The 18,843-nt window shown below is 47.5% G+C and overlaps 1 protein-coding gene and 1 pseudogene across 2 annotated transcripts in view; both read left to right on the forward strand.

Annotated features, from left to right (window-relative positions):
* The window catches only part of LOC139240574 (tubulin alpha-1C chain-like), a 52,897-nt pseudogene extending 35,576 nt beyond the window's left edge, over positions 1-17,321 (forward strand).
* A 70-nt stretch (positions 17,322-17,391) lies between these two features.
* Positions 17,392-18,843, forward strand: part of LOC139240497 (tubulin alpha chain-like) — a 42,058-nt gene continuing 40,606 nt past the window's right edge. Inside the window, exon 1 of one of the 2 annotated variants that reach the window (XM_070869035.1) lies at positions 17,392-17,577. The gene's annotated coding sequence lies outside the window, so the exon portion shown is untranslated. The remainder of the gene's footprint in view (positions 17,578-18,843) is intronic. The other variant, XM_070869036.1, reaches the window with a different exon arrangement.

Consider the following 18,843-nt stretch of genomic DNA (forward strand, 5'->3'; position numbering starts at 1 on the left):
AGTGCAGCATTTCCTCTGTACTGCCCCTCCGACAGTACAACATTTCCTCAGTAGTGCTTGGGAGCATAGTTTCCGAATTGGGGGTCGCCCATTTAGAAATGATATGAGTAGGAATCTCTTCTCTCAGAGGGATGTACATCTTTGGAATTCTCTGCCACAGAGAGCTGTGGAGACTGGGCCATTGAATATATTCCAGGTGGAGATAGATTTTTGAGCGATAAGGGAGTAAAGGGATTTGGGGAATGGGCACGGAAGTGGAGCTGAGTCTATGATCAGATCAGCCATGATACTGAATGGTGAAGCAGGCTCATGGGGGCCAAATGGCCTTCCCCTGCTCCTGTTTCTTGTAAGTGCCAGGCAATGACCTTCTGCAACAACTGAGAGCCCAAACATGTCCCCCTTGACATTGAACGGTATTACCATAGTTGAATCCCCCAACTATCAACATCCTGGGAGGTGTTATCATTGACCAGAAACTCCACTGGACCAGCTACATCAATACTGTGGCTACAAAAGCAGTTCAGAGGCTGGGTATTCTGATAGGAATGTCTCGCCTTCCTGACTCCCCAAAGCCCCTCCACCCATCTACAATGCACAAGTCTTGAAGTAACAGGAAAGGTAGCGCAGTTCACATTGTGTATATGGACTTTCAAAAGACGTTGCCAAAGTTACCTTGTAATAGACTTTCTGGCAAAATTAAAACCCATAGGATTAAAGGGACAGGGGCAAAGTCGGCCAAGGGACAGAAATCAAAGGGTAGTGGTGAATGGTTGTTTTTCAGACTGGCGGGAAGTATACAGTGGTGGTCCCCAGGGGTCAGTATTAGGACCACCACTCTTTTTGATGTATATTAATGACATGGACTGGCTATACAGGGCATCATTTCAAAGTTTACTGATGACACAAAACTCTGAAATGTAGCAAACAGTAAGGAGGGTCGGGTCAGACTTCAGGAGGGCACAGACAGACTGGTGAAGTGGGCAGGCACGTGGCAGATGAAATTTAATGCAGAGAGATGCGAAGTGATGCAGTTTCAGGGTCAAAATTCTGCACCTTCCTATCGAACAGCATTGTGGGAGTGCCTTCACAACAAGATGGCTCACCACCACCTTCTGAAATGCATCGAGGGATGGGCAGTAAATGCCCATAAGTCCGTGAATGAATTTAGACAAGAAATCGAACCAGAGTAACATTTTTCTTTCGCTTTTCCCCCACAGGTTGGCATCAACTACCAGCTGCCGACGGTGGTGCCAGGGGGCGATCTGGCAAAGGTGCAGCGTGCCCTCTGTATGCTGAGCAACACCACCGCCATTTCCTTGGCTTGGACCCGCCTCAACCTCAAATTCGACAAGATGTACGCCAAGCGGGCCTTTGTCCACTGGTACGTGGGAGAGGGGCTGGAGGAAGGGGAGTTCCAGGACGCACGGGAGGACTTGGCCTCACTCGAGAAGGATTACGAAGAGGTGGGGGTCGATTCCTCCTCGCTGGACAGAAAGGCGGAGGAGGAAGAATAAGATTTATTCATTTAGACTTGTAAATATAGTTTAACTTTAATTTGCATTTATATTCCAAATGTATAAAATATATATTTTTGATTCATTTAGGGTTGTATTCATTTAAAAGCCACAGACCTGGATTAGGAATTGCTGGGTACCATTACAATCATTTTGAGCTGTGTCCGAGGAGACGCAGTGTGATGAAACATTGCTGTACTGCAGTGATGTAAAAAAAAATGAGTTCATGGGATGTGTGTGTCGCTGACATGGCAGCTTTTATTCCCCATCGCTAATTACCCTTGATATGGTGGTGTTGCTCTCTTGAACCGCTGCAGTCCGTGTGCTGAAGGTGCTCCCACAGTGCTGTAAGGAAGGGAATTCCAGGATTTTGACCCAGCGATGATGAAGGAATGCCAATATATTCCCAAGTCATTATAGTGTGTAACTTGGAGGTGTTGCTGCTCCCATGCGCCTGCTGACCTTGTCCTTTTAGGTGGTGGCAGTCGCGGGTTTGGGAGGTGCTGCCGAAGAAGCCTTGGCGAGTTGCCGCGGTGCATCTTGTGGACGGTGCACACTGCAGCCACGGTGCGCCGGTGGTGGAGGGAGGGAGTGTTGAAGGTGCGTGGCCCATCGAGCTTTGTCTTGAATGGTGTCGAGCTTCTTCGAACATCTTGGAGCATGTGGTTGGAGCTGCAACTCATCCAGGCAAGTGGAGAGTATTTCATCGCACTCCTGACTTGTGCCTTGTCGATGGTCAAAATGCTGTGGGGAGTCAGGAGGTGAGACACTCGCCGCAGAATACCCAGCCTCTGACCTGCTCTTGTTGCCGCAGTATTTATGTGGCTGGTCCAGTTACGTTTCTGGTCAATGGTGACCCCCAGGATGTTGATGGCGGAGCAGGCTTGAGAGGCCAAATGGACCAGTCCTGCTCCTAATTCTTATTTTTTGTCCTGGCGGAACCCAAACTGAGCATTGGTGAGCAGGTTATTGGTGAGGAAGTGCTGCTTGCAACATCTTCCATCATAGAAACATAGAAAATAGGTGCAGGAGTAGGCCATTCGGCCCTTCGAGACTGCACCACCATTCAATGAGTTCATGGCTGAACATGCAACTTCAGTACCCCATTCCTGCTTTCTCGCCATACCCCTTGATCCCCCGAGTAGTAAGGACTACATCTAACTAATTTTTTAATATATTTAGTGAATTGGCCTCAACAACTTTCTGTGGTAGAGAATTCCACAGGTTCACCACTCTCTGGGTGAAGAAGTTTCTCCTCATCTCAGTCCTAAATGGCTTACTCCTTATCCTTAGACTGTGACCCCTGGTTCTGGACTTCCCCAACATTGGGAACATTCTTCCTGCATCTAACCTGTCTAAACCCGTCAGAACCTTAAATGTTTCTATGAGGTCCCCTCTCATTCTTCTGAACTCCAGTGAATACAAGCCCAGTTGATCCAGTCTTTCTTGATAGGTCAGTCCCACCATCCCGGGAATCAGTCTGGTGAATCTTCGCTGCACTCCCTCAATAGCAAGAATGTCCTTCCTCAAGTTAGGAGACCAAAACTGTACACAATACTCCAGGTGTGGCCTCACCAAGGCCCCATACAACTGTAGTAACATCTCCCTGCCCCTGTACTCAAATCCTCTCACTATGAAGGGCAACATGCCATTTGCTTTCTTAACCGCCTGCTGTACCTGCATGCCAACCTTCAATGACTGATGTACCATGACACCCAGGTCTCGTTGCACCTCCCCTTTTCCTAATCTGTCACCATTCAGATAATAGTCTGTCTCTCTGTTTTTACCACCAAAGTGGATAACCTCACATTTATCCACATTATACTTCATCTGCCATGCATTTGCCCACTCACCTAACCTATCCAAGTCACTCTGCAGCCTCATAGCATCCTCCTCGCAGCTCATACTGCCACACAATTTAGTGCCATTCGTAAATTTGGAGATACTACATTTAATCCCCTCGTCTAAATCATAAATGTACAGTGTAAACAGCTGGGGCCCCAGCACAGAACCTTGCGGTACCCCACTAGTCACTGCCTGCCATTCTGAAAAGTACCCATTTACTCCTACTCTTTGCTTCTTGTCAGCCAACCAGTTCTCAATCCACGTCAGCACACTACCCCCAATCCCATGTGCTTTAACTTTGCACATTAATCTCTTGTGTGGGACCTTGCTGAAAGCCTTCTGAAAGTCCAAATACACCACATCAACTGGTTCTCCCTTGTCCACTCTACTGGAAACATCCTCAAAAAATTCCAGAAAATTTGTCAAGCATGATTTCCCTTTCACAAATCCATGCTGACTTGGACCTATCATGTCACCTCTTTCCAAATGCGCTGTTATGACACCCTTAATAATTGATTCTATCATTTTACCCACTACTGAGGTCAGGCTGACCGGTCTATAATTCCCTGTTTTCTCTCTCCCTCCTTTTTTAAAAAGTGGGGTTACATTGGCTACCCTCCACTTGATAGGAACTGATCCAGAGTCTATGGAATGTTGGAAAATGACTGTCAATGCATCCGCTATTTCCTTAAGTACTCTGGGATGCAGACCATCAGGCCCTGGGGATTTATCGGCCTTCAATCCCATCAATTTCCCCAACACAATTTCCTGACTAATAAGGATTTCCCTCAGTTCCTCCTTCTTACTAGACCCTCTGACCCCTTTTATATCCTGAAGGTTGTTATGTGTCCTCCTTAGCTGATGATTGAGAGTAGACTGATGGGACGGTAATTGGCCCGGATTGGATTAGTCCTGCTTTTTGTGGACAGGACGTAGCTGGGCAGTGTTCCACATTGTTGGGTAGATGCCAGTGTTGTAGCTGTACTGGAACAGCTTGGCTAGAGGTAAGGCTAGTTCTGGAGCACCAGTCTTCAGCAGAACAGCTGGGATGCTGTCTGGGCTCATAGCCTTTGCTGTATCCAGTGCGCCTAGCTGTTTCTTGATATGGCATGGAGTGAATCGAATTGGCTGAAGACTGGATTCTGTGATGGTGGAGACCTCAGAAGGAGGCTGAGATGGATCATCCACTCGGCACTTCTGGCTGAAGATGGTTGCAAACGCTTCAGCCTTGTCTTTTGCACTTGTATGCTGGGCCCCGCCATCGTTGAGGATGGGGATATTCATGGAGCCTCCTCTTGCCGTTAATTGTTTAATGGTCCACCACCATTCATGACTGGATGTGACAGAGCTGCAGAGCTTTGATATGATCTGTTGATTGTGAGATTGCTTAGCTCTGTCTATAGCATGCTGCTTCCGCTGTTTAGCATGCAGGTAGTCCTGTGTTGTAGCTCCCCCAGGTTGGTGCCTCAGTTTTAGGTACGCGTGGTGCTGCTCCTGGCATGCTCTTCTACACTCTTCATTGAACCAGGGTTGGAGCCCTGGCCTGATGGTTAGAGTGAGCAATGTGCCCGACCATGAACATAACAACATAAGACATATGAACAGGAGTAGGCCATACGGCCCCTCGAGCCTGCTCTGTCATTCAGTAAGATCATGGACTCAGCTCCACTTCCCCGCCCACTCCCAATAACCCTTTATTCCCTTATCGCTTAAAAATCTGTCTATCTCCACCTTAAATCTTTGCAGGAAGTGAGGATGAGAGGATGCACAGGTAAATGGAACATGAGGGTTAAGGAAAGTAAAGTGGGTGTCAGGAGTGTTGTAAATGTAGGCACTCTGTTAATGACTTCACAAGGCAGGGGTATGGTGCTTAAACTGTGAAGACTGTCGTCCTTTATTGCAGCTCCTAGAGTGAGGACACCAAGAGGTGAGCTCTCTTTTATACTCGGTGCAGGTGACCCTTAGGTCTCCAGCAGCAGCACCCTCTGGTGTACAGGTAAGGTGTGTACAGGGTGAAAATACATTCAGTATTACAGTACATCATAACATTGTAGCCATGCATATATAACAACAGTCCCCCCTAAGTAGTTTTCAAGTCCTTATTGCTGTGACCTGGGGAGGTGATCAGTAGTGGGCTGTGGGAGGTTGTGGTGAGTGTTGTGTGGGTGCCAGGTGTGATCCCTGTGCTCGAGGCTGGCCTCATGCATTTCCCCCACCCCCTCACACAGACCATGTGGGTGTCACTGTTGTAGGGAGCCAGTGCAGTGGGTAGGGTACATACTCTGTAGAGTGGGTAAGTGGTGTTGTGTGGTGGTGGGCAGGGCCACAGGACTGTGTGGGCTCCTTGTCCTCCATTGGTGATGAAAGTCTGGTCATCCCTGGGACCACCAGGAAAGCTGGAGGGTATTGGCCTCTTGCTCCTGGTGCTGGCCCTGGTGGCCAGGGGGGTTTAGGGCCGATCTGGGGCAGGTTGCCAATGGTGGTGGCTGTGCTGCCCATTGACCGCTGTCCCTGCAGTGGGTCTGCTCCCGCTGGGTGTGTGTGAGCCCTTCCTGGGGCATCACTTTTGTCCCAAAAGCCCAGGCTACATGGTCAGGTAGCACGCTGGACCTGGGGGTCTCCCACGGGGGATTGCGCTGGCATTTACATTGTCCCTTTAGAACCCAGTGTCCTTTAACAGTCTACTTCCTGTATACAAGACATTGGCTCCGATCATATATAGTCGAATCTATACTGTTAGCTCTCTTTACATTGTTATTTACAGCATTTACATCACTTTCTTGCATCTCAGTCTCTCCATACATGGTTACATTTGTCATTTTAAAATTTCTATCATCATCATTAAGCATTATAAACTTGTTCTTAACATCACTTACACAATCAATTACTCCGGCATCACGATTCACCGTTACATTAGCATACCCGCATTCGCTAACTGTACTTTTAACTTTAAAGTCCTTGTCATCTTTAGAGTGAAACTGTCCGTTTTAATTTCTTTGGGTTACCGGTCTCCTTTAAGGGGGCCTTCCAATCCGGTTCGCTGTTGGTGCCACGTGTCGCTCCAACGCTGCCCCTCGTGGTCTGGTGGCGGCCATTTTGATTTTAGCTTCTTTGCCTCGTGGTGTGTCTGCCATCTTCTCGCTCTCCACCAGGTCGGCTGTGGTGATCTTTTCCTTCTCTGGTTCAGCCACAGAGGTGGGGAATCCACTTTTTTCGATGATATTCTTCCCTTGGAGTCCTGCCACTGCCCGGAAGGTGAAGTCTGGACGTTCGGTTTTGGTGATCTTGCCACGGTGTTGTGAAGTCATCGCCACGCAGTCGAGCTGGACGGTAGGATTTCTAGGTGCAGCGATGGATCCAGGTTCGGGACTGCGTGGGATGTCGATTGCTGGAGTCCAGAGGCCATTGTTACTTCAACTGATTTGGACCTGCCTCATCCAACTTCTTCCCAGCAGCATTGGACCATCGCCGGCAATGATCCACAGGGGGACTTTGTTCATCACGCTGTTGATTTCTGAGCTCTTTTCCTTCAATCTGGTTCAGTGAAATCACTGAGTCGAATACCGATTGTGCTTAAAACAAAGCAGTCTTTATTTCTCACCGGTCAAGACTTATCAGACAGAAGGAGTACTCTCCTGATAGAGCGTACACACTTCCTACGGACAAGTAAGTTTACATTGTGAAGGCACACAGTTATACATTTTTTTGGTACAAGATAACAAGATACAATTAGAGTGACATCCTAGTTCATCCTATCCCTTTTGATCCCTCCTTTCCTTTGTCCACTCATGAGCCGACATCTATATGAGCTGTTTTTACTAAAGCTCATGCATTGTTTCTAAATGTTACAATTTTACTGGTGTGACTACTAACTTAGACCTTGCAATTCTGCTAATTGTGCTGATGTTGTATTTTCATATTTTCATATATCCATTTCATGTTACAATTTATACTGGCATGATTAGTAACTTAAAACCTTGAGAAAGTCTGTTAATTGTGCTGATGTATTATTTGCAATCTGACATTCTCTTAGTTATTTTTCCATGGCTTATACATTTTCATATATCCAGTTCACTTCACTGTCTTTATTTCCATATATCCAGTTCACATATCCACATTCCCCCCTTTTATCATTCTATGATAACATTTAGGATCATTCTAGGAGTATTGCATTCATCCGTTCACACTCTATTTCCTGAATCATATTGTTGTTATTGTCGAGTAGTTCTTTAGTTCGTTGGATCATAACCCGGGAGCCCTTGACCACAAGAGGGTTTGCTAACCTTGCCATCATTACTTTACAGCAGCGGTTAAGGCAACCAACAATGCATGGGGTAATTATTACTACGATGAGAATAATTGCCCCATGCATTAGATAGGATCTCCAAGATCCACCTAACAGCCAATCAGACCTGCTAGATCCTCTTGCTGGTATGGATAACTTCTTCACCTCCCTTCTTATGTGATCAGCGAGATTGGTTATGTTTTCTGAACTATCAGGAATGTAAGTGCAACATTCAGATCCTATCAGGGCACATGTTCCCCCTTTCTCAGCTAACAGGTAATCGAGGGCCATTCGGTTTTGTAATGCTACAGTCCTTATTGCTACCATTTCAGCTGTGATGCCCTCCAGAGCTTCAGCAGTATTGTTAGCTATCTGTTCCAATATCGTCTCTAGGTTCTGTACTTCATCCATGAGACGTCTTATCCCGATTGGGAACACCATGACCCCAAAGAACTTGTCGGTGGGGGTGATGGCTCGCTTGTATCGGCTGGAGGCATGTGCTTCCGCCAGGGTACGTACTTGCCGCACAAATGGCACCACATATCCCAGATAGCAGGACCCTGTCCATCGCCTAGACAACCAAGGATATGTCTTATGACCGCACACGAAATACGTGCCGTTAAAAGCTGCTTTCTGATATATTGCCTCCGGGTCCCAGGACTGGGCCCACAAACTTCCACCTGCGTTATTCGGATCGTGAGAGTGGATGGTGACTCGTGCACCTGTGGTGAGGTTGAGACTGTGTGGGCAATTGCTGTACCCTACGATATGTCCCTTGTTACTGGTGTCATTTCGGGTTAGACATATGTTCCCGGTTGGCCTCCCAATCCCTGAGGTATTGGTCAGGGCTATGAATGGGGGTTCCTTTTCACGGTTGTAGGTTGGTTGGTACCATCCCTGGAATGTCTGACTAATGGGATCTCCAGCACTCTCCCACTTGGTGACCTCCCCGTGGTTGTTCACGTGGTAACGGTATGATACTCCTCCTGGTCTCCGTGATCCCTCTTTTGACCCGCCTTTCATCACTCGTACTTGTATTGGCCCCCCTCCTCTTATTATAGTTTGGCTCTGAATCCATCTGACAGTCTCAGTTAGGGTCAGTGGAACGGTGCGCAAAGGAATTCCCCCTTTGGAATGTATAGGGATATGTGAACACACCCAGCATCTAGAAAAGTGCCCATTTTGCGCATAAACGTAAGACATATACAAAAAGGTGTTTACATGGAGCTCTCGCCTCTGTCTCCCTTCCCATGCGCCGAAACTGCCATATATCCATACTATTATACAGACTGTGGCAAACAGACATGGTTTCATCTTAAGGCTCTGAATTCAATAGTCCAATTTTGCTGATTAATAGAGTTCAGTTTTCTCGTCTCTCTTCTCAGGTCACTGTGGTGTAGCTGTCGGTGTAGCTGGCTGTCTATTAGGATGTCGACGGCCTTGTTCAGCTATGGAGAAGAGGAAATCTGGAACAGAAACAGGAATTAGAATAACCAGTAAAATAGGTTTGTTTGAGGGTGGTGAGCTTGCAATGATGCAGGTGAACCCAGGCATTTTCCCCTCAACCTTGGCTGCAGTGGGGGTAGTGAGTAACACCTGAAAAGGCCCCTCCCATTGTGGCTCCAATCCCTTCCAAATCCACCTCTTAATCAGGACATACTTCCCTGGGACCACGAGGGATGATTCGGGAAAAACTGGGAGGTCGAGGTGAGCATCTCGAACCTGGTTGTGGGCTATTCGCAGATCCTGAGTCAGGGAAAGAATATAGGTGGTCATCTCCTCAGTCATGTGGTGGAACTGGACAGTGGAGGGGACATTCTGATTCCAAGGAGTCCTAAGAGTCTACCATAAATAACCTCAGCGGGGGTCAGCCTAGTTTTACCAGTAGGAGTAGTGCGGATCTGGAATAGGGCTATGGGAAGGAGTTTAAGCCAATTGAGTCCGGTTGATGCTACCAGTTTTGCAAGCTTGGTTTTAAGAGTTTGATTAGCACGTTGAACTAATCCCGCAGCTTGGGGTCGGTAGGCACAATGCAGCTGCTGGTTAATGCGCATCTGGGAACAGAATTCTTTGTTAACTTGGCCAATAAAGTGAGGGCCATTATCGGAACTCAGTTGAGCAGGGATACCATATCTAGGAACAATTTCCCTCATTAACACTTTAACAACAGTTTGAGCCTTATTGTCCCGAGTAGGGTAAGCTTTGATCCATCTGCTGAACACATCCACTATTACTAACACATATTTGTAACACTGAACCCTTTGCAACTCAACGTAGTCCAACTGCAAGGTCTCAAAGGAACCTTCTGGTAGGGGCGTCTTACCCCAAGAACAGGGGACTCCCTTCCCTGGATTATGCTGTTGGCAAACAAGGCAACGACTACTGGTGTTCTGGGCCAACACCTGGAGTCTAGGGTGCCACCAAGTAGCCAAAAGCGTATCACTTGTTGCCCTTGCTCCACAATGAGTAGCAAAATGCATACATTCTGTAACCCATAGAGCCAACTCGTCAGACATGCAAGTCTGTTCCGCGGGAGTGGTCCAGAGTTTAGAAGCATTGTCATAGGTACATCCATAATCTTTCCATAACAGTTTATCTTTTTCAGGAGCGTCCTCCTGTGCTTTAATGACATCTTGGATGGTTGGCATTGGTTTTTCCGAGGCTAACTTATCCTTTGCATGATTTTTAGTTTGACTCATCATTCTGGGCACTACCATTTGTTGTCCACGAGAGGCCTGTTTGGCCTCTTGGTCAGCACAGCGGTTCCCTATATCAACCGGAAATTTTCCGGTGGTGTGGGCGGTACATTTGACAATGGCAATGCGCTTGGGGAGCATGAGGGCTTGCAACAAATCAGATACTAGCTGCTTATGAGATATCTCATTCCCATTTGAAGTTAGGAATCCCCTATTTTTCCATAATTGTCCGAAATCATGGGCTACTCCAAAGGCATACCCAGAGTCAGTATAGATATTGACCTTGAGGTTTTAGCCAAGATACAGGCTCGGGTGAGGGCGAATAGTTCAGCTTGTTGAGCGGAATAGGCGGTCTCAAAGGCGGCAGATTCCAGTACCTGATTCTCCTGGTCTACTATGGCGTATCCCGAATTTCGTCTGCCTTCTGGGTCAATGGAAGAGCTTCCGTCAACATACATAGTACAGTCAGGGTCCTCCATTGGTACATCAACTAAATCCTCCCTGACCGAGTTAGCTTCTTGAATTAAAGATAAACAGTCATGACTCAGTTCTTCCTCATCTTGGAGTGGCTTGGTCAGAAAACAGGCCGGATTAATGGCAGTACAGTGCCGAAAGGTCAGCCTAGGATTATTTAGTAGGTAGATCTCATATCTACTTTGCCTGGCCATGGTAAGGTGTTGAGTCTGCAGTTGACCCAAGAGGGCAGCTACGGAGTGAGAGGTATATACGACAATATCCTGCTGGAGGGTAAGGTTGGTGGCAGATTGAAGGCTATTGTAGATGGCAGTTAATATTTGAGTACATACGGGGTGTCCCAAGGCAACAGGGTCTATTTTCGAAGAGTAGTAGGCAACAGGCCTATGCTTATCCCCATGTTTCTGAGTTAAGACAGCGGTAGCACAATTTTTCAAGATCGTACAATACAGTTGAAAGGGCCGGTCAGAGAGGGGCCGTCCCAAAGCCGGAGCTTGCAGCAGGGCTGTTTTTAGTTCCTTAAAGGCTTGGATGTCTGTGGTTTCTATTTCAAAGGTGCCTTCCTTGGTAGTGTATGGTGTGAGTTGTTTGGTCATCAGGGTAGCATTAGGGATCCAGGATCTACAGTAATTTATCATACCCAGCCACTGCTGCATTTGTCTAGCCGTGCTAGGGACTGGAAACTGGCAGATGGGTTCGATTCGACTAGCCTCCAAGGCTCGGTGGGTGCCTGATAAAATGATCCCAAGAAATTTGACTTGAGACTGGCCAATTTTGACCTTTGACAGGGAAACTATGTATCCCAGGGAGGACAAGTAATTCAGTAACTGATTAGCATCCTCCCTATTGGTTCATCTGTGCTGGCTACCAGTAAATCATCCACATACTGAATTAAAGTGGATCCCTTAGTCAGCGTGAGGGATTGTAACTGTTCCTGCAGGCACCTTGAGAATAAGGTCGGGGAGTGGATGAACCCTTGGGGAAGTCTAGTCCAGGTATATTGCTGTCCCTGGTAAGTGAAGGCGAATAGGTACTGACTTGCCTGGGCTAGCGGCAAAGCGAAGAAGGCATGTTGAAGGTCTATCATAGCAAAGATCTTGGCGTCTGCTGGGATTATTGACAGTATCTGTGCTGGGTTGGGAACCAGAGCGTGCAGGGGCTGGACAATAGCATTGATAGCTCGAAGGTCTTGAACTAAACGGTATTCGTTTGGTCTGCCTGGCTTAGGGACTGCCAGTATAGGAGTATTACACGGGGACTGGCATTGGACCAAAATCCCCTGTTCTACTAGCCCCTTAATCAGTCGGTGGATACTCGGTATTGCCTGTGACTACAGTGGATACTGTCGGATAGAGGGCCAGTCCACATTGCCCTGTACTGAGATCTCAATCGGATCAATGGGAGTATAATCCACATGGGAGGGGTCCTCTGCCCACACATGAGGATCCACATAGTCAGGTATGTCCGAGCCAGGATGATGCTGCAGAGTCGTTAAGACCTTCTCGGGGTCCCCGTGGAATTGGACTGTTCGGCCATGTTTTACGATTTGCACATCCCGATTGGTAGGGTCAGCCTTGTCTATAGCCTGGCGCACCATAACTCCCAAATCTTTAGCGTGGTGAGGGGCTAATACTTCATGAGTAATATGTGGTGCCACCGTTGGGGGCTGTCTCCACAGATTCTTATCCATTTCCACAAAATCTGCCTTCCCTTCCGGTCCAGTCACTCTAGCCCTTAATAGAATTTCCTTCACTTCCCCTTCGTGATCCTGATAAAAGTTCTGCAGGTCCTGATTCTTTCCACTGGGATCGTATGCTAGGGTCACGTGATAGGGTGCCTGCGGCAGGTCCAGAGACCACCACTGAGGGGTTCTAGTGGTATATACTGCCGCTTAAGGGTTCCTTGTTTTACAATAATCCCATCATCTCCACACTCCAAATGCAACTGGAATTTGCAGAGGAGGTCTCTAGCCATCAAGTTACAGTCCAGATTGGTAGTGATAACAAATCGATGTTCCACCGATTCTTCCTGGTAACCCACTTTAACCGGTTCTGACACCGGGAATGTAGAGACTCGTCCCAGGAATCCTGACAGTCCCTGTGTTTCAGTGGAGGCAGGGAGTTTAAGCTTTGATTGTACAGAAGACATGAAGGCTCCCGTATCTATCAAGAAGGGTTGCCACTCATTCAGAACTTTTAACAATATCATCGGTTTGTCGTCTGGGGAGGGTCCCTGCACAATCAAGCTACGTAGTCAATAATTGGGGGACGATTGGCCAAAGGGGTTGTTCTGGGAGAAGTTAGTGTAAGATCCTCATCCTCTCCCCCCTTGCCCCCTTCCTCTTCCTCCTCTTCCTTTTTCGTGCTGATGGTAGGGACAATTTTTATTCTAATGTCCTTCTTGCCCACAATTAAAGCATTCATCTCCTCTTACCCAACCCCGACCTCTTCCCATACCAGGCCGGGGACAATAGGGCGGTCCGTAATTAGCAGGGCCCGGGCCGTTTGGGTGTTTAGTATAACCGTATCCTTGCTTATCCACCCAACCCTGCATACAATATTGCGGTTCCATTTGGTATCCCCTTAGGTTGGGTTTTGGTCCTTCCACCCGAGACGGCTCTTTTTTAGTCACGTATTCAGTCTTGACCCGGGTTGTGGGCGCACCTCCCCCCTCTCCTTTCTTTTCCTGCCAATAATATCTAACCGCCCTTTCCATCTGGGCTTTACTGTTATCTGCCCAATTCATATTATTTGTCCGAATAGCGTGAGCAATCGAATAGGGCAGGCACTGAAGTAGGATAGCGCAGAATTGAGGAGAATCCTCTCCTTCCCTGAAGGCATTATCTCCTGATTGACTCCGTATATTTCAATAAATCTTTCCATGAATTCATCAGCAGTTTCTTCTCGTTTGGGTTTAGTTTCTAATACTGTGGCCATACTGATGGGCTTCTGAAGGGTCGAGGTGAGAGCATTGAAGATAGCGTTTAGGCGATCCTGGACATCGTTAGGGTGTGCAACCACCAATGCATCATGAGTAGCACGTCCTAGATGAGTTAGAAATCGGGTATGCTCAGTTGGGCTCAGGGTTTGCTTTACCAAGGCCCACAGGTCCCTTGATTCTGCATTATAAACTGAAATAGTAGTTAGAAGATGATCTATAAATTTGATAGTTCTTTTTTTCGATCTGGTATGTTGGCCATAAGGCCCATAATTTTGTTCGGTTTCCAGGGCACATAGACATCTATGGTGGGGTGGTTTGCAGCTTGTTGTGCATCAGGGTTTGGCATTGGTCGGACTGGGAATTGGTGTCGGGTCTTTGGGATCTTGGGAGGCATTTCTAGATCGGAAGATGTTTCGGAGCTGTCTGACTGCTCGACACCTCCGCGTCTCGATCGGCGGGAGTGTTTGCTATGCCTTTCACAACTGGGACTGGTAGTTTGACTAGAAGATTTACGGGACTGTTTGTGATGTCGAGATATAGTTCTGCCCTTCCGAGTGTGAGATCTGGTCCTCTCAGCTATATTGCCTGTGAACTGGGGATCCGAATCGCTATCAGAGGATGAGGAGTCAGTTTGGGCTTGTTGCTTCGTTGGTGTGGGGTGACTTTTTTTTTTCACCGGAGTGTAAGGTGGAGGGGGATGAGAAAAGGACTGGGACAAGGGTCTAGGGGATGCGGGAGGCGCCGTTGGGCGCCGAGTCAGTGACCATTCATCAATTTCATCATCAGCCTCGGTCAACGCAAAGCCAGCCATTTGACTACGTAGTCGGTCAATACCTTTCTCAGAGGTCCCAGCGGATCTCTTAGTACGTTTTTCGTGCGTGCATTCTTTTTTTAAGACGTCTACGGTTTTAACATGTCCTCCTGTCAATGAAAGTCCTAATTTAGTGATGTTTATTTGCCAACTTGACAGAAGTGATGCATCTTTTAATTTTTGACAATAGTGTCGCCATGTTGCAATTAAATTCTTGTCCCTTTTCCAAATCAATCCTTATACCTTTTTTGCTACCTCCACGCTTCTAGTGCCACCTAGGGGCCATTGATCATCTAATAATTTGTTCAGGGCTCCTGATAATTTTCTAAATTGTTCAGCTCTTTCAGGGAATTCCTCACATAACTTTTGTAGCGGACTACCCGCATCCGTGGTTTTATCTAACTGATTACCCATTTTCGCATCGCCCCTTATATCTTAACTGTTTCTAATTAGTCCAGATGTTCCCACGTCGCCCCGTGGTGGTTTTGGTTAACTTATCCAGAGCCTAGACGGGCCAAGTGATATACAAGGTTGACGTCACACCTGGCATAAGTACTATTTTACACAGTCCCGCGGCTTAATATTTCTCTAACCTCCGCGTCGCTGCGCGGTTTCTTTTTCTCCGCTTCGCCCTGCGGTTCGCGTCGCCGCGTGATTTAAACTAACCCTATCTAACTGACTATCTCCCGTGTCGCCCCGCGGTTCACGTCGCCGCGCGATTTAAACTAATCCTATCTAACTGACTCTATCTCTCGCGTCGCCCCACGGTTCGCGTCGCCGCGCGATTTAAACTAACCCTATCTAAACTAACTATCTCCCGCGTTGCCCCGCGGTTCGCATCGCCGCGTGATTTAAACTAACCCTATCTAAACTAACTCTATCTCCCGCGTCGCCCCACAGTTCGCGTCACCGCGCGATTCAAACTAACCCTATCTAATTGACTCTATCTCCTGTGTCACCCCGCGGTTCGCATCGCCGCGTGATTTAAACTAACCCTATCTAAACTAACTCTATCTCCCGCGTCGCCCCACAGTTCGCGTCACCGCGCGATTCAAACTAACCCTATCTAATTGACTCTATCTCCTGTGTCACCCCGCGGTTCGCGTCGCTACGCAATCTCGCGTCGGCCCGCGGTTCACGTCACTACACAATCTCACTTCGGCCCGCGGTTCGCGTCACTGCGCAATCTCGCGTCGGCCCACGGTTCGCGTCACCGCGCAATCTTGCGTCACCCCGCGGTTCGCGTTGCTGCGCGATCTCGCATTACCCCGCGGTTCGCGTCACTGCGCGATCTTGCGTTACCCTGCGGTTCGCGTCGCTGCGTGATCTTGCGTTACCCCGCGGTTCGCGTCGCTGTGCGATCTTGCGTCACCCCGTGGTTCGCGTTGCCGCGCAATCTTGCGTTCCCCTATCAAGCCCGATCTAACCCTACCTTCCGCGTCACCCTGCGATTGGATCTAACCTTATCTAGCCCTATCTAGTCCTACCTTCCGCATTGCCGCGCGATCCGAATCCAATCAGTGCCTAGACGGGCCAAGTGATATACAAGGTCGACATCACACCTGACTTAGATGCTTATCCCCTATGAGCTTTACTTAATGAGCTTTACTTAATTTGTTCTCCCCTATGAGCTTTACTTAATTAGCTTTACTTAATTTGTTCTCCCTGCTGCGCTTTACTTAATTTGTTCTAGTCTCCAGATTTCCCTATCCTTTCACGTCATCATGCAGTTTAATTCCATCAGTGCCTAAACGGGCCAAGTGATGTACAAGGTCGACATCACACCTGACTTGGACACTTATTTCCTAAGTTTAGAAGGTATTCGCCAGATTGACCTGGATCTCATTCAGACACTACCTGAGAACCAGCGAGTGGCTAAACTTTCCTCAGACTTTTGAAACCGGGGGAAACTGGAGCAGCATTGAAAGTATACTTACTCCAGTGGCCACTTTCCCCTCGTCTCGTCCAAGGCTAGACTGGCTCTTAATTCACAAGCTTTCGGCTGTCCATTGTGATCCCACTTCTGACACCAAATGTTGATTTCTGAGTTCTTTTCCTTCAATCTGGTTCAGTGAAATCACTGAGTCGAATACCGATTGTGCTTTAAACAAAGCAGTCTTTATTTCTCACCGGCCGAGACTTATCAGACAGAAGGAGTACTCTCTTGATAGAGCGTACATACTTCCTACGGACAAGTAAGTTTACATTGTGAAGGCACACAGTTATACATTTTTTTGGTACAAGATAACAAGATACAATTAGAATGACATCCTAGTTCATCCTATCCCTTTTGATCCCTCCTTTCCTTTCTCCACTCATGAGCCGACATCTATATGAGCTGTTTTTACTAAAGCTCATGCATTGTTTCTAAATGTTACAATTTTACTGGCGTGACTACTAACTTAGACCTTGCAATTCTGCTAATTGTGCTGATTTTCATATTTTAATATTTAATATTTTAATATGAAATATGAAAATATTTTCATATATCCATTTCATGTTACAATTTATACTGGCATGATTAGTAACTTAAAACCTTGAGAAAGTCTGTTAATTGTGCTGAAGTTGTATTATTTGCAATCTGACATTCTCTTAGTTATTTTTCCATGGCTTATCCATTTTCATATATCCAGTTCACTTTACTGTCTTTATTTCCATATATCCAGTTCACATATCCACAACACCGCCCTGGGAGACCTGGACGTCCACGCTGCCAACGACCAGGATTTTTCCTTTGGTGTAGGTGAACAGCTTCACCTGGACAGGAGACAGTTTTGGTTGTTTGGCGGGATTGATCCAAAGTTTTTCAAAGGTCGTCTGGCTCATCAAAGACTGGCTCGCCGCTGTGTCGATCTCCATCAAAACTGGAACTCTGTTGATGTCTACTTCCATCTTCCACGGGGAACTTTCGGTCGAGCAGGTATAAATTCCATATTCCACTTCCAGGGGTTGAGCAGCTTCGTTTTCATCTGTGTCGGAGCCCAGGTGATCAGCCAACTCTTCAGCGACGCGGTGAGTAAAGCTTTTTCTGCACATTCTCTGAAGGTGACCTTTCGCGTTGCAGCCTTTGCAGGTATAGTCTTTGTAGCAGCACTGGTGGGCCCAGTGGGTTCTTCCACAGCGCCGGCATGGGACTAGCCAGTTGGCCCCATGTGGCAGACTCAGGTTTGCGGGACTTGGGGCAACATTTCTGCCTTTAAAAGTCGCCATTCGGTTCATTGCACTCGTTAGTTTAGAGTCCTGGGTGTGGGTCATCATTCGCTTGGAGTCAGCCTGGCTCACTTTAAGTGCCTTGTGCAGGGTGACTGTGATGTCCGCAGAAAGCAGTTTGTGGAGGGAGCCCTCGTGGCCAATTCCGGTAACAAATATGTCCCTTAGTGCTTCGTTAAGGTAGTAGCCAAAATCACACGGTGCAGCTAGTCTTCTTAACTGTGCAGCATACTTAGCAATTTCTTGGTCTTCGGGTCGGCGGTGAGTATAAAACCGGTGCCTTGCTGTGAGGATGCTTTCTTTGGGTTTTAGTTGCTCTTGTATTAAGGTTACAAGTTCCCCATAGCTCTTGGTTGTTGTCTTCGCTGGGGCTAGCAAGTCCCTGACGAGGCCATGGATAGTGGGCCCACAACTACTAAGCAGAATGGCCCTGCGCTTGTTCAGCAGTGTGGCCAGTGAGTCCCCGTCCAGGTTGTTGGCTATGAAGAAGTAGTCTAACCTTTCCATGAAGGCGTCCCAGTCTTCCCCATCGGTGAATTGTTGAAAGTTGCTGGGATTTGAAATGTTGTGCGTGTAGTTCGTGATCTCGTCGCCAGTTATAGTATATGTATTCACTCTGTTAATGACTCCACTAGGCAGGGATATGGTACTTAAACTGTGAAGACTGTAGTCCTTTATTGCAGCTCCTAGAGTGAGGACACCAAGAGGTGAGCTCCCTTTTATACTGGGTTACCTGCAGTGTGCAGGTGACCCTTAGGTCTCCCGTTGCAGCACCCTCTGGTGTATAAGTAAGGTGTGTACAGGGTGAAGGTACATTCAGTGTTACAGTACATCATAACATTGTAGGCATGCATATGTAACAGAGTGTGCCTGACAAGACAGATTGGGAGTGGATGTACTATGAGATGTATTATGGAATGTAGGTGCTCCTAGTACTTTGCCCACCTTTCCTGGCCTGGTAAGGTCATTAAAATGTGTTCTGCAATGGATCCAGCTCCTATTCCACCTCTAGCCACACCTGCTTAGTGGTGGAAGCAAGTTTCTGTGTTGCCCTGGTGGAAACAGGGT

Source organism: Pristiophorus japonicus, chromosome 32, assembly GCF_044704955.1.
Source record: "Pristiophorus japonicus isolate sPriJap1 chromosome 32, sPriJap1.hap1, whole genome shotgun sequence".
Taxonomy (NCBI): domain Eukaryota; kingdom Metazoa; phylum Chordata; class Chondrichthyes; family Pristiophoridae; genus Pristiophorus; species Pristiophorus japonicus.